Genomic DNA, 12,329 nt, shown 5'->3' with positions numbered 1-12,329 from the left:
AACCCCATCTCCCACCACTCCCTGCATGGCCCTCCATCCACACTCAGCTGTGTGCAGTTTCACACACACGGGTTCTCTGCCTCTGTGCCTCTGCACCTGCTGTTCCCTGCCCACTCATTCTCTCATCCTTCAAGACAGAGCACATGTATCCTCTTCTCCAGTAAGTCCCCTGGGCTGGGTTAGAGGCCCTTTTTGGTGCTGGCACAGTCCTGGTGCTTCTTTTATCACAGCCTTGATTGCAGGTTACACATCTCTCCCCACCGGGCTGGGAGCTGCCCAAGAGCAGGGAGGGGCTCTGATCTATCTACGGCCCCTCACCTCCAGCACAGAGCCTGGCATAAGCATCAGCTCCTCTCTGGATGTCATTGGAGACTCCAGTTAGCTTTATCCTCACCCCGCAACTGGAGCCCAGGACGTGCAGTGGGGAATGGCACGGAGGGTAGAGAAGGGTGAGGCTGTCACTGGGCTCTCTCTCTGGTCCAAGACCTGCTGGAGCTCACTGGGTACATTCGAGTTTCAGGGCCCTGTGCAGCAGGGCTCGTGGGTCTCATGATGCCTTGGTATTGCCTCTTTGGGGACACTGTCAACACAGCTTCCCAGATGGATTCCACAGGGCTGCATGAGTATCTCACACTTCTATCCTGCCCAGGGGAGAGACTCTTTCAATAACCTGTGCGGCCTGGCTGTTTAATATAGTTCTTGGTAACCAAATCACCACCTGGTGGTGGCGTACCCTAGTTTTCAGGAAAGCAACTACTATGTTGGTGCAAAAGTAATAGCCATTTTGGCGTTAAAACTAATGACCACGCCATTCTCCTGCCTCAGCCTCCCGAGTAACTGGGATTACAGGCGCATGCCACCACACCCGGCTAATATTTTGTATTTTCAGTAGAGACAGGGTTTCATCATGTTAGCCATGATGATCTCCTGACCTTGTGATCCACCTGCCTTGGCCTCCCAAAGTGCTGGGATTACAGGCGTGAACCACCAAACCAGGGAGGCGGAGCAGTGAACCGAGATCACAAAAAAAAAAAAAAAAAGAAAAAAAGAAAAAAAACAGCTAATGGCTAAAGCTGCAATTACTTTTGCACCAACCTAATAGAAGGAGATGATATATGTCATTGGCTCTTTTAACTTTCCACACAATATTTATGGTGATCTCATGAGGGCATTAGCAGAGAAAACAATGACTCAAGAGGCAGGAAATCTGGGTCCTAGCCCTGGCTCTGCAACTGGCTTGCTTAGTGTCCTTGAGCAAAATGTTCTTCCTGTAGGCCTTAGTTTCCCCATTGTACAAAGAGGAGACCCTTTAAAGTGTTTTTTTTTAATTGGTCACGTGCCACCTCCTTTTATGCTGGGGCAGTCCCGACACCACCATGAAGACATCCCCAACGTTTTTGGCCGTTACTGGCAGCAGGCGCTACCATGATGGCTTGGCTAGAGCAGCTAAGATGTTGAAGCCCCAGGTCCTCTGCTCTGGCTGTGTAGGTAGCTGCTCCTTAATGTTCAGGGTACATACATCCTGCATAACTGGACGCTATGGCTCTACTGGGAAGTCCTGCTCTTAAAAGAAAACTAAAAACTGTGTATCTTCTCAGACTCAGCCTTCACAGACTTCCTTACAAGTAGAAATTATGTTCCTAGGGGTTCTGACTCCATCATGAGTTCCCCTTAGCACTCAACCTATGTAATTTGCTTTGCCTCTGGGTCTCTTTTAGTGACCGACAATTTAGAGGGGCAAGAGGCCCAGAAGAAGGGTATTGCATAAATCATCACTATGTGTATGATTGATTGGAACTGCAGTCGTCGCAGCCTCTTAATGATTTTACCAAATACTAGGTATGCTGTCACCAGGTGATGATCTGATGACTGCCTTTCTTCTCAGCATACAGAATTCATGTCAGCCGAAGCACTGTCCAGATACTGCTCAGCCTTGATGAAAGCTACCAAATTGATATCAGAGGTCAGCCTGAGCTGAAGGTGAGAGAATTTTGTGGTCTTTGTGGGAAAAGTCTCCAAGGATCCAGTTTCTGTGGGAAGCAGGAAAGATTCTTATCTGACTGATGTGGCTGCCCAAGTTGGGGATGTAGCTGGTCACCTTTACATGCCCTCTATGCTCTCCAAATTCTAAAGAAACATTGCTTCCTGGGAGCCATCTGGCTCCTTGTGAGAGGAAAGGCCAGGACAGAGAAGTCACTTCTCCTGATGACCTATCTGTGTAGCACGCCAGTGTACAACACACATCAAAATATTTATCACTCATAGTAATAATGAAAGGAGCATTGTTGTCCCCATTTTACAGTTGAAAAAATTCAATTAAAGAGGCAGAATGGCTTGTCAAAGTCACATAGCTCGTAATTCAGATCTCATGGCTCCAAAGCTTGTGCCTTCTCCATAGCACTGTTGGGCTCCTGCCCATCCCTCAGAACCCCAGATCAGACATCACCTCTCACTGCAGCCTACCCTGACCCAGGAACACTCATCCTCCTCCTCCTTCCCCACAAACAGTGACTGCCATGCCTTCTCTGTGTACCCACCAGTCCCAAGGCCAGTACTCTGCTGCTACAGTGTAATGTTGGGTTGTTAATGCTCATGATTACCTCAAAGGCAGAGAAAGGTCTGTAACCTGTGCATTCTCTCTCAACATTATCATTCTATAAAGGCAATGGTACAGCAATCCTTTCAGTGACTTTTCTTCCTACCCCACCTCCTCTTCCTCAAATTCCTAAGCTGAAGCCAGGTCTGGCAGGGAGACCGGAGCAATCTAGCTTAAAGGCCTGATGCACTGGGTCCCAGAAATTCGGTGCCATATGGGACTCACTTCATTACACTGTGGAACGTCGGTGCAGGAGGGTGCAGCACAGAGACGGGCAGCAACTTGTTCATGATCACACAGCCCGTGAAGGCCAGCAAAGGTGGAATCCTTTGCTCTGGATGGCTGGGGTTGGGGAGAGTGAGCTGGAATAAGTCAGGGCAGATGTGTCTTATTTAGGGGGGTGAACACTGGGCGTCCTGAGGAATGGATGACTTATGCCAGAAAGGGACACAGAGAGTTGTGGGGAGGGCAGAGAGGTGTGGAGAGGGCAGAGAGGCGTGGGGAGGGCAGAGAGGCGTGGGGAGGGCAGAGAGGCGTGGGGAGGGCAGAGAGGCGTGGGGAGGGCAGAGAGGTGTGGGGAGGGCAGAGAGGTGTGTGGAGGGCAGAGAGGTGTGTGGAGGGCAGAGAGGTGTGGGGAGGGCAGAGAGGTGTGTGGAGGGCAGAGAGGTGTGCGGAGGGCAGAGAGGTGGGGGAGGGCAGAGGGGTGTGGGGAGGGCAGAGAGGTGTGCGGAGGGCAGAGAGGTGTGGGGAGGGCAGAGAGATGTGGGGAGGGCAGAGAGGTGTGTGGAGGGCAGAGAGGTGTGTGGAGGGCAGAGAGGTGTGCGGAGGGCAGAGAGGTCTGGGGAGGGCAGCATGCCAACCTTAGGCTCTTCAGGCTGGCCCAAGGTCTCCAAGGACAATATTCATCCCATAGAGCCCTGGCCCAGGATGGGACATGGAACCTCCAGCCCAGCCAGCCCCGACCCTCCTGTTCTCAAGCCCCCTCGCTCCTGACCTTCAGGAGCTGCACTCCCACCCCAGGGGAGGCCACCATACCAGGTCCTTCCACTGTGAAGGTTGGAGAGAATCACAGATGGTGAGATCTTAGCACTCTAGATCTGCTGATCACAGGGCTCACGATTCTTTTCTCTCTCTCTCTCTCTCTTCTTTCTTTCTTTCCCAGGCTGGAGAGCAGTGGCGCGATCTTGGTTCACTGCAACCTCCACCTCCCAGGTTCAAGTGATTCTCATGCCTCGGCTTCCTGAATAGCTGTGATTACAGGCATGTGCCACCGTGCCTAGCTAATTTTTGTATTTTTAGTAGAGATGGAGTTTCTTCATGTTGGCCAGGCTGGTCTTGAACTCCTGACCTCAAGTGATCCACCTGCCTCAGCTTCCCAAAAGGCTAGGACTATAGGTGTGAGCCACCACGCACCCAGCTGGGTTATTTCTTTAACAGAGAAATATTAACTTATTTAATCTTTACAACTTTGTGAGGTACTGAGGCAATGGAGGCACAGAGAAGTAAAGTAAGTTGGCCAAAGTCACACAGCTAGGAGGCAGCAGAGCCAGGATTTCAATCTCCAGGCTCTAGGCTGCTCTCCATGGAGCTGTTGAATCACACATTTTGTCCTTGCTCTTCAGCTTGAGGAGGTTTGCATGGGGAGGGACCTTCCCATCCCCTTCCCTCTCTCTTCCAGGGGAAGGGCATCGAAGAGACCTACTGGCTGGGGAGAAGGCAGGCTTCCCCAGGCCCCTCCCCACACCTGTGGACATCAGACCTGGGTGAGTAAGAGAGATTTCCCAAAAAGCTTGGACGCTTTTGTTTTGCATTTGGTATTTGTTATTTTTCTGATTATAAAAGTATTTCCCGCCTAGTGTGGAAAACTTGGAAAATACAGAATTCTTCGAATATTCAATAATCCCCATCTTTCTACTCCTGGGAGGCAGCTGCTGTTAGCACTTCAGCAGGGCTCCCACACACCTGTTTCTCATGTGCTTGGCGTGCGTGAGGTCATGTGGCCCAGATCTCTTCTCATCCTGACCTGTGCCCTCAGCTCACTGTCCTGGGCACCTTCCTGTATTGTTCAGAGTACTTTATAAACATACCCACAGTAGGCCAGGCATGGTGGCTCACGCCTGTAATCCCAGCACTTTGGGAGGTCGAGGCAGGTGGATCACCTGAGGTCAGGAGTTCGAGACCAACCTGGCCAACATGGTGAAACCCCGTCTCTACTAAAAATACAAAAAGTAGCTGGGCATGGTGGCGGGTGCCTATAGTCCCAGCTACTCAGGAGGCTGAGGCAGGAGAATCGCTTGAACCCAGGAGGCCAAGGCTGCAGTGAGAGGAGACTGCGCCATTGCACTCCAGCCTGGGCAACAAGAACAAAACTCTTGACTCAAAAAACAAAAAACAAAAACCATAAACATACCCGCAGTGACTGCATCTGGATTGCAACATGTGGACACTCCAGGATTGCAACATGTGGACACTCCAGGATTTGCAAAGCCTATCTCTATTTCAGAGAATGCAGAATCTTTCCATTTTGAGCTGACTACAGGTCATGATTTGGTAAACATTATCATGCATTTATTGCTATTCAGACTATTTCTGCAGATGAGGAATTTTTAGATAAAAAGAGCATCCACATTTTGGGAGCCATGTGAAGCAGATTCTCAGAGAGCTTGTGCCTGCTTGGTGGTTTGTCTCTTCCCTCTGTCCTCTGTCCCCTAGAACCCATGTCCCTCACTGAGGGCAATATGGATGGGGTTGGGGAAGGGAGAAAAGTTAATAACATTTTACTTCAAAGTGCTCTTCCCCACCCCCTTCCACCCCATCAGTGGGCAGGCAGTCTGTAGAGGGTCGGAGGGCAAGGGGCACAGGTGTCGCCAATTGCCAAGAAGGTCCCAGAGACCATAGAGGCTAACTGGCTGATTGCACTGGTGGGGAGGCTGAGCCTGGGGAAGGGCAGGGCCCCACCTGGCGTGCTACATTGCCACCATATCAGTGCCTGGGCCAGAGCTCAGGCTTGCTGTCTCCCTGCCCAGAATGCACCCTTCATCAAAACTTCCAACGGGCTCTGCTCAGTTCTTCCAACATGGCCCCCCCCACCCAAGGCCACCTCTTCCCATCCCTCAAAGACAAGCAATATGGGCTTCCTGGGAAGGGACCACAGTTGGAGCAGCCCAGGCTGAGCATCCTCCAACCAGGCGGGACTGATGTGAACAGGGCAGGTCACAGCAGCCTTTCCCCTCCTGCTGTTGGGGGGCCAAGGCCTTGGGACCCCAGGGAGCCTGGGGCACAGCAGTGCCTCAGGGCAGGAGTTGCTGCCATTCATCTGAGTTCCCCCTTGCCACACACATCAGTGTCGAGAGGGGCTCCCAGCAAGGGGGAGAGGGAAAGAGAGTGAGTGCGTGGGCAGACGCCAGCATAGGATGGCGAGCCTCCCGGGGTGCAGACACACAGGGACACCCTTTTCACAGGGACACGCCAGCCTCTTAGAGGCAGAGCCAGCTTGCGCTGGTAGAAAGGCCTTCACACGGCTGGGGCCCTTCTCCTTTGCAGAGTGATGGATGGCCTGTGGGACAGGCAGTGTGATGTGAACCCAGGTCTCAGGCCTGGCCCTGACTGTTGTGTGGCAGATCTTGCTCCTGTCTGGGCCTGTTGGGCTCTGTGGCTGGACTCAGTCCTCAGCTCCCCCGTGGCCCTCTTCTCCCTTCCCTTACGTGGAGGGCCTCTCCTCCTGTTCTCCTCCCTGTGTCCTGAGGAGTGAGCCCTCCTCTGGCCTTGCCTCCCTACCAGCGCCCACCCCACTGCTCATCTCCACTCAGAGCTCAACTTCTCAGGAGCTGGCGGCTGCTGCTGACTTCACTTCCTCACCTCCCACTCCCTTCTTGGCCCCCGCAGTCTGACTTCCACCCCCTCAGGCCAGAGGGCTCTTCGGAAGGTCTCCGGTGACCTCCGTCCATGTCACCAGATCTGGGGGCAGTTTCAGTTCTCAACCTGACTGCTCAGCAGCGTTTGCCCTGCTGCCCTCCTTTTCCTAAAAACTCTTTCTTCCCTGGCCTCCTCCTCTGGCACCAGCTCATCCTCCCCTTCTTGGGGCCTCCCTGTCTACCCAGACACTAACGACACCCAGTACACATCTCGGGCTCCCACCCCACTGGGCACCAGGCTCCCGTAGCTCTGGCTGCTCACTCAGTGGTTCCTTCTGGGGCTTCACAGCACCATGGATTGCAAAGCTCCAGCAACCCTTGAAACCTGGTCCTCCAACATCCCCAGTCAGACAGCCCAACACCATCCCGAGCTCCTGGCGTCTCCACACCTACCCCTATCCATTAGCAAGTCTGGAGCCTCCAGAGCCTCTGGGGAGGCAGGTGGGAGTCCTTGCCCCCTCCCAGGCCTCAGGCTCAGATCCTGCACACAGGATGTGTGTGTGCCTAGCAGCCCCCACTCCATCACACACCCCTCCCCCGGCTGGCTTCTCCACCTCCATGCCCCCACCCTGGCCCAAGCCACCACGCCTCTCAGGTGGCCCGCCGCAGGGCTCCTAGCCAGTTCCCTTCCATCCATCTCTACCCGGCAGCCAGAATTATCTTTTAAAAATACAAACATGGGCCAGGTGTGGTGGCTCACGCCTGTAATCCCAGCACTTTGGGAGGCCAGGGCGGGCAGGTCACTTGAGGTCAGGAGTTGGAGACCAGCGTGGCCAACACGGAGAAATCCCATCTTTACTAAAAACACAAAAATTAGCCAGGTGTGCGGCAGGCGTCTGTAATTTCAGCTACTTGGGAGGCTGAGGCAGGAGAATCGCTTGAACCCAGGAGGCGGAGGTTGCAGTGAGCGGAGATCGTGCCACTGCACTGCAGCCTGGATGACAGAGCAAGACTCTGTCTCAAAACAACAACGATAACAAAAGTGACAGACATGATGGATGAGACAGTTTGCTGCTTCTAACCCTTCTGGACTGACCCATTGCCCTGAGACTAAGCAGCCTTTCGTGCAGCCTCCAAGGCCCTGCGCTGTCCAGCCAGTGCCTGCCCCTTGGCATGGCCTCTCCTGCCACCTTCTGCTGCTCACCACCTGCTCACGGGCCTCCTCGCTATCCCTAAAGCACACCATGTTCTTCCTACCTCCGGCCGCTTGCTCTTGCTGTTCCTGTACCTGGAATGCCCTTTCTGTCATCCTGGTCTCAGTCAAATGCTGCTTCAGTCAGGAGGTGGCACAGGTCACACACTCTAGATGGGCCCTGCTGTCACCCTGCAGCTCATTTCCCAGCGTGGTGGCCCCCACAGCACTTGTAACTACTGACATTTCTTGTTTGCCAGTTGACGGAGCTTGCCCTGCCCATGTAAGACTCAGGAGATCCCGGACCGCCAAGACATCGGCACATCCGTCCATCGGTGCTCAGCACCCAGGGAATGTGACCTCTTGAGTCTCCTATGCACCAGCCGCCTTCCACCAAGTCCCCTCCCTGGTCTGTCCCTTCAGGCACTACTGAAAAGCCCAGATCCCAGCCCTCACCCCGCCCATCCTGTCTCAGAACCCGGAACCTGCAGATCCGGCAGCCATTTGTCATCCTGCGCCCCCTCAGCTGATGGCTTTTCTGGACAGAAACTTTAGAAAGTGCCAGAAATGTTTTCATCTTCTTGGCTTAGAGGGAGAGAGGAGAGCAGAGGTTAGTCGCAGTGGGCACCACCTGACATGGGAGCCTCCCAGACCTCCAGGCAGGCAGGGGAGGGTCTCTGCACCCCAGTCCTGCACATAAGCTCACCAGGTGCACACACTCGTCATGGGTGTGGAACACCGCGTGCCCCTCTACTTGTCTGGAGATGAGATCACAGACAGACACACACACACACACACACACACAATCTCTGCAGGAGGGACTCAGGACAGGCTGGATAAGAACTTGTCTTGGAGCCGCATTTACAAAGCAGTTACCAAATTTTTGCTTGCACTGTATGTTATAATTTGATTTTTATTTTTTTGAAGCCAAGTTTCCTAAAAATGTTTTTATCCCCACTTTATGTGTTGCCCATATCTGCAGAAGTGATTTATCTTTCTATCTGGGGATTTTGAGGAGGCTGGTGGAGATCGGGGGAGGGAACAAAGGGCCCCCCCATGCCCCCCACAACCATGTCTTGGGGTAGCCACAAAATCAAACAGCAGTGCCCACAGAAGCACTTTTCTTCGGACATCACAGAGACACTCCACACAGTGGCCCCCTCTCTCCTCTGCCCCCGCAAAACAGGCGCAAAAACCTCCCCTGCCAGCCAGGTTGCTGTGAGACCCTGGCTGTCCCTCAGAGCCTGGCTTTCTTCTCTGGGTAACGGCAGTGACCAAGCTCCACCCTGTTCCTGGCACCTGTGGGCAGCAAGTGAGAAAAGGAAAGTGTGTAGGAGTCCATGGTCCCTACCCTGGATCTGTATATTACCTGGGAGTCACAGAAGCCCTCACCATGGCCTCCTAGCCTCCTAAGGTCATGTCCTGAGTAGGGGTGGAAGCTGGGGTAGTTCCCCATCTCCTAGGAGGCCACTGTACTTGAAGCCACACCTGCAGATGAATCAGCCACGGCATGGCCTTGGAAAAGACACTTCACCTTTCGCAGCCTCAGATCCCCAAAGTTCAAGGCAGGGCAGGTGGCGTGTGCACATGGCCGGGCTGCTCGCGGCCCAGGAGCACGAAGGAAGTGAAAGGAGCTCCCCGTCAGCAGGGTGGGGCTGTAAAAGCTACGACTGTGGCTTTCAGTGGTCGCTTTGTGATTCTTGTTTCTCCTTTTTCTCCAGAGATCCTTGGTAAGACTTCATAAACCAAGAAATCAGGGCAGCCTTTGCGAAAGCCCGTCAGGACACGGCAGGGACCCAGAGCTCTGGGAAGACCTTGGCCAGGCCCTGAGTAGAACGGTTTGGGGCAGGTGCCTGCACCAGCGTGGAGCCTCCTGTGGATACCCCTTCCCCCTCCCTGCTCCACTTCCTTCAAAGACTTCCTTGCTGAGCTCTCCGGTGGCCAACCTGGTGCTCGTTACTAAGTGCCCAGAGTGATAGTAATTGATGCATTCCCATAAGAATCCTAGAGCTGAACTTGCCTCTCAACACCAAAACAATAAAAATAGAAACCCTCCCCTCCTTTCACATGGTGCTTTGTCCTCGGCAAATGGTTTTGATGCAGAGAGCTCATTACCATGAGAGCCGACCCTGAGGAGCCCTGTGCCCGCTGCTGGCTGCAGGGCCCAAGGCCCAGGGGGAAGAGGTCATTTGCCCCAGGTGGCACAGCTGCTTTGGGCAGAAGCAAGGCTGGGATGAGGAAGAGAAGCCAGGCAGACGAGGGCTCCAGGCTCAGCTGGCCTCGCACTTGCAACATATCTGTTTTGTCATCTCTAAAAGGGGCATTGAGAGGATTCAGAGCTTCTAACACAGGGCCTGGCCCATAGGAAATGCTCAAAGTGCGCTGCCTCCTTCCCTGCCTCTCCTCCCCAAACCAGCACGTTGCCTCCTTCCCTGCCTCTCCTCCCCAAGGCAGCCTAAACATTTGGGTGTCTGTGAGCACTGTGTCAGGAGTCCAGGCCTTGGGACACAGGAACTCAGAAACTCAAGATGGAGGAGGGAAGGTGAGAATTCCTCAGTTTTCAGGAAAATGAGATGAGAGTTCTGCCTTACAGAAAAAAAAAAAAAAAAAAAAAACACCCCAACAGCCAACTTATTAAATTGGCTTCCAACATCAAAGAGTGCTCACCAAATCCTCGCGGGTGATTTCAGAGCAGGCAAGATCAGGCACACGTGGAATTCATTTCCCCAACTGAGGGTAGAGGGGCGGCGCCAAGTGGGCAGGTTAAGCCCCAAACAAACTTATCCTTTCCTCAAAAGACCCCTTAGGAGGGGGGAGCTGGCACAAAAACTTTGAAGTGGTGGTTGTTGGGAAAATGTTCTGCCGGAGGGCTGCTGTGCCCACAGACGCCAGGGTGCCCCTGTGTGTGTGTGTGTGTATGTGTGTGTGTGTGTGTGTGTGTAAGAGACAAGAGGTATGTAAGGATGTGATGGTGATTGTAGAATTGGCTTTGGGAGATGCCACTGCCTGTCCCTACCTGTGCAACTTTGGGCCTAACCTTTCTATACCTCAGTTTCCTGAAATGCAAAATGGAGCCAGTTACTCTTACATCCCATATCATCATGAGAGTTGAATGAGAGGACTGTGGAAACACCACATCTGACCCTGCGAGCCTGCAGGAGTGTTGAGCAGGGAGGATCTGCACGCGTGTGTCTGTGGAATGTGCCCATGGCTTGTGTGTGATTGTGTCTGTGTGTGTGGGACAGCTGTGGGGTGGGGTGGGGGACAGGGACAGAGATGTGGCCCCGGTTTCTCCACAGGCCATCTGGGTGGCCCCCTTTAGGGCTATGGATTTTCTCTCGGGGCTCTAGTTTCTTCATCTGTAAAATGAGTATGTGGTCTAGGTGACTCCTGAAGCCCCTCTGGGTGCATAGCTGTGTGTCTGCCGTGAGCACCCATGAGCATGTGCATGGGTTCATGCCCTGGCACCACAGCTGGGCAGGAGGAGACTGGAGCTCAACCAGGACTCCCCTTTCCTACTGTGGACTGAAGGCCTGTGTTCTCCGCCCACATTCCTATGTCGAAACCCCAGTCCCAATGTGATGGCTTAGGAGGTGGGACCTTTGAGAGGTGATCAGATTATAAGGCTGGAGCCCTCACAAATGGGATTAGTGCCCTTGTGAGAAGAGGCCAGTGAGCTAGCTCTTTCCACCAAGGGAGAGCACAGCAACAAGGGGCCATCTGCGAACCTGTAAGAGAGGCCTCACCAGTGCCAGGCCCTGACGGCACCTTGATCTGGGACTTCCAAGCTCCAAAACGGTGAGAAGCAAATATCTATTGTTGAAGCCCTCCAATCTGTGTTATTCTGTTACAGCAGCCCAAGCTGACTAAGACACCTGCCAGGAGCCAAGTGGCCCAGGCTGGTCTGTTGGCACCTCTAGGCCTTCTGTTCCTCGCTGCACAGGAGGGTCCAGGCCCCTGCCCTAACTGCCTTATGAGGCTGCTGTTAGATCAAGGAGGCAGTGCGTGTGAACACACGCTCAGCTAAGAAGTGTGGTGCAGATGTGACTTGGGGGGTGGGGTGGGTGAACAGATCTGTGTGACCTTGTATATTTAAGTGGACACCAGAGCTGAAAGGGCCCTTTGCAGGCAAGTGACAGTGAGCCTGTGCCTGTGCCTGTGGACATGTGTGGGTTGTCATTGTGTCTGTGTCTGCATGTATGTGCTCATCTGTGGGCATCTGTGCATGTTGTCTGTGTATATGTGCATTTATGTGTCCGTGTGTTTCTGTGTACATGCATTTATGGCCTTGGTGTGTCTACATGTATGCAGCTTTACTGTGTATGTTATGTGTCTGAGCGTGTCTGAGCACCAAAATCTGGGGCAGTGGTACATCCCTTCCTGTCCCAAAATCTGGGGCAGTGACACATGTATCTGTGTGCATACCATGTGTGTCCATATGTGTGATGTGTGTCCAAGTACCTGTTGCATGCATGTGTGCTGTTTGTCAGGGTGTGTCTAGATTCAGCCATGGGTCTTCGTGCTCTTGGGCCCTCTGGAAGGCTGTATGGTGGGAGCAGCTCTTGCCCCTCTGCTCACTCCCTCAACTGCCCTTGCTGAGAAGGGCTGAGTCAGCTCTGTTCTTAGAGGCTCCTAAGGACTCTAGGAGGAAACTCTGGCTCCAAAGCTGACATACTGCATGTAACTA

General features: G+C 53.4%; 1 pseudogene; it reads left to right on the top strand.

Moving 5' to 3' along the window:
* Nucleotides 1-9,472, top strand: part of LOC101135125 (guanylate cyclase D-like) — a 36,245-nt pseudogene extending 26,773 nt beyond the window's left edge.
* Nucleotides 9,473-12,329: the final 2,857 nt, after the last annotated feature.

This window comes from Gorilla gorilla, chromosome 9, assembly GCF_029281585.2.
Source record: "Gorilla gorilla gorilla isolate KB3781 chromosome 9, NHGRI_mGorGor1-v2.1_pri, whole genome shotgun sequence".
In the NCBI taxonomy this organism is placed as follows: Eukaryota; Metazoa; Chordata; class Mammalia; order Primates; family Hominidae; genus Gorilla; species Gorilla gorilla.
The sequence above is the reverse complement of the archived record's forward strand: the minus strand, read 5'-3'. Positions and strand labels throughout refer to the sequence as shown.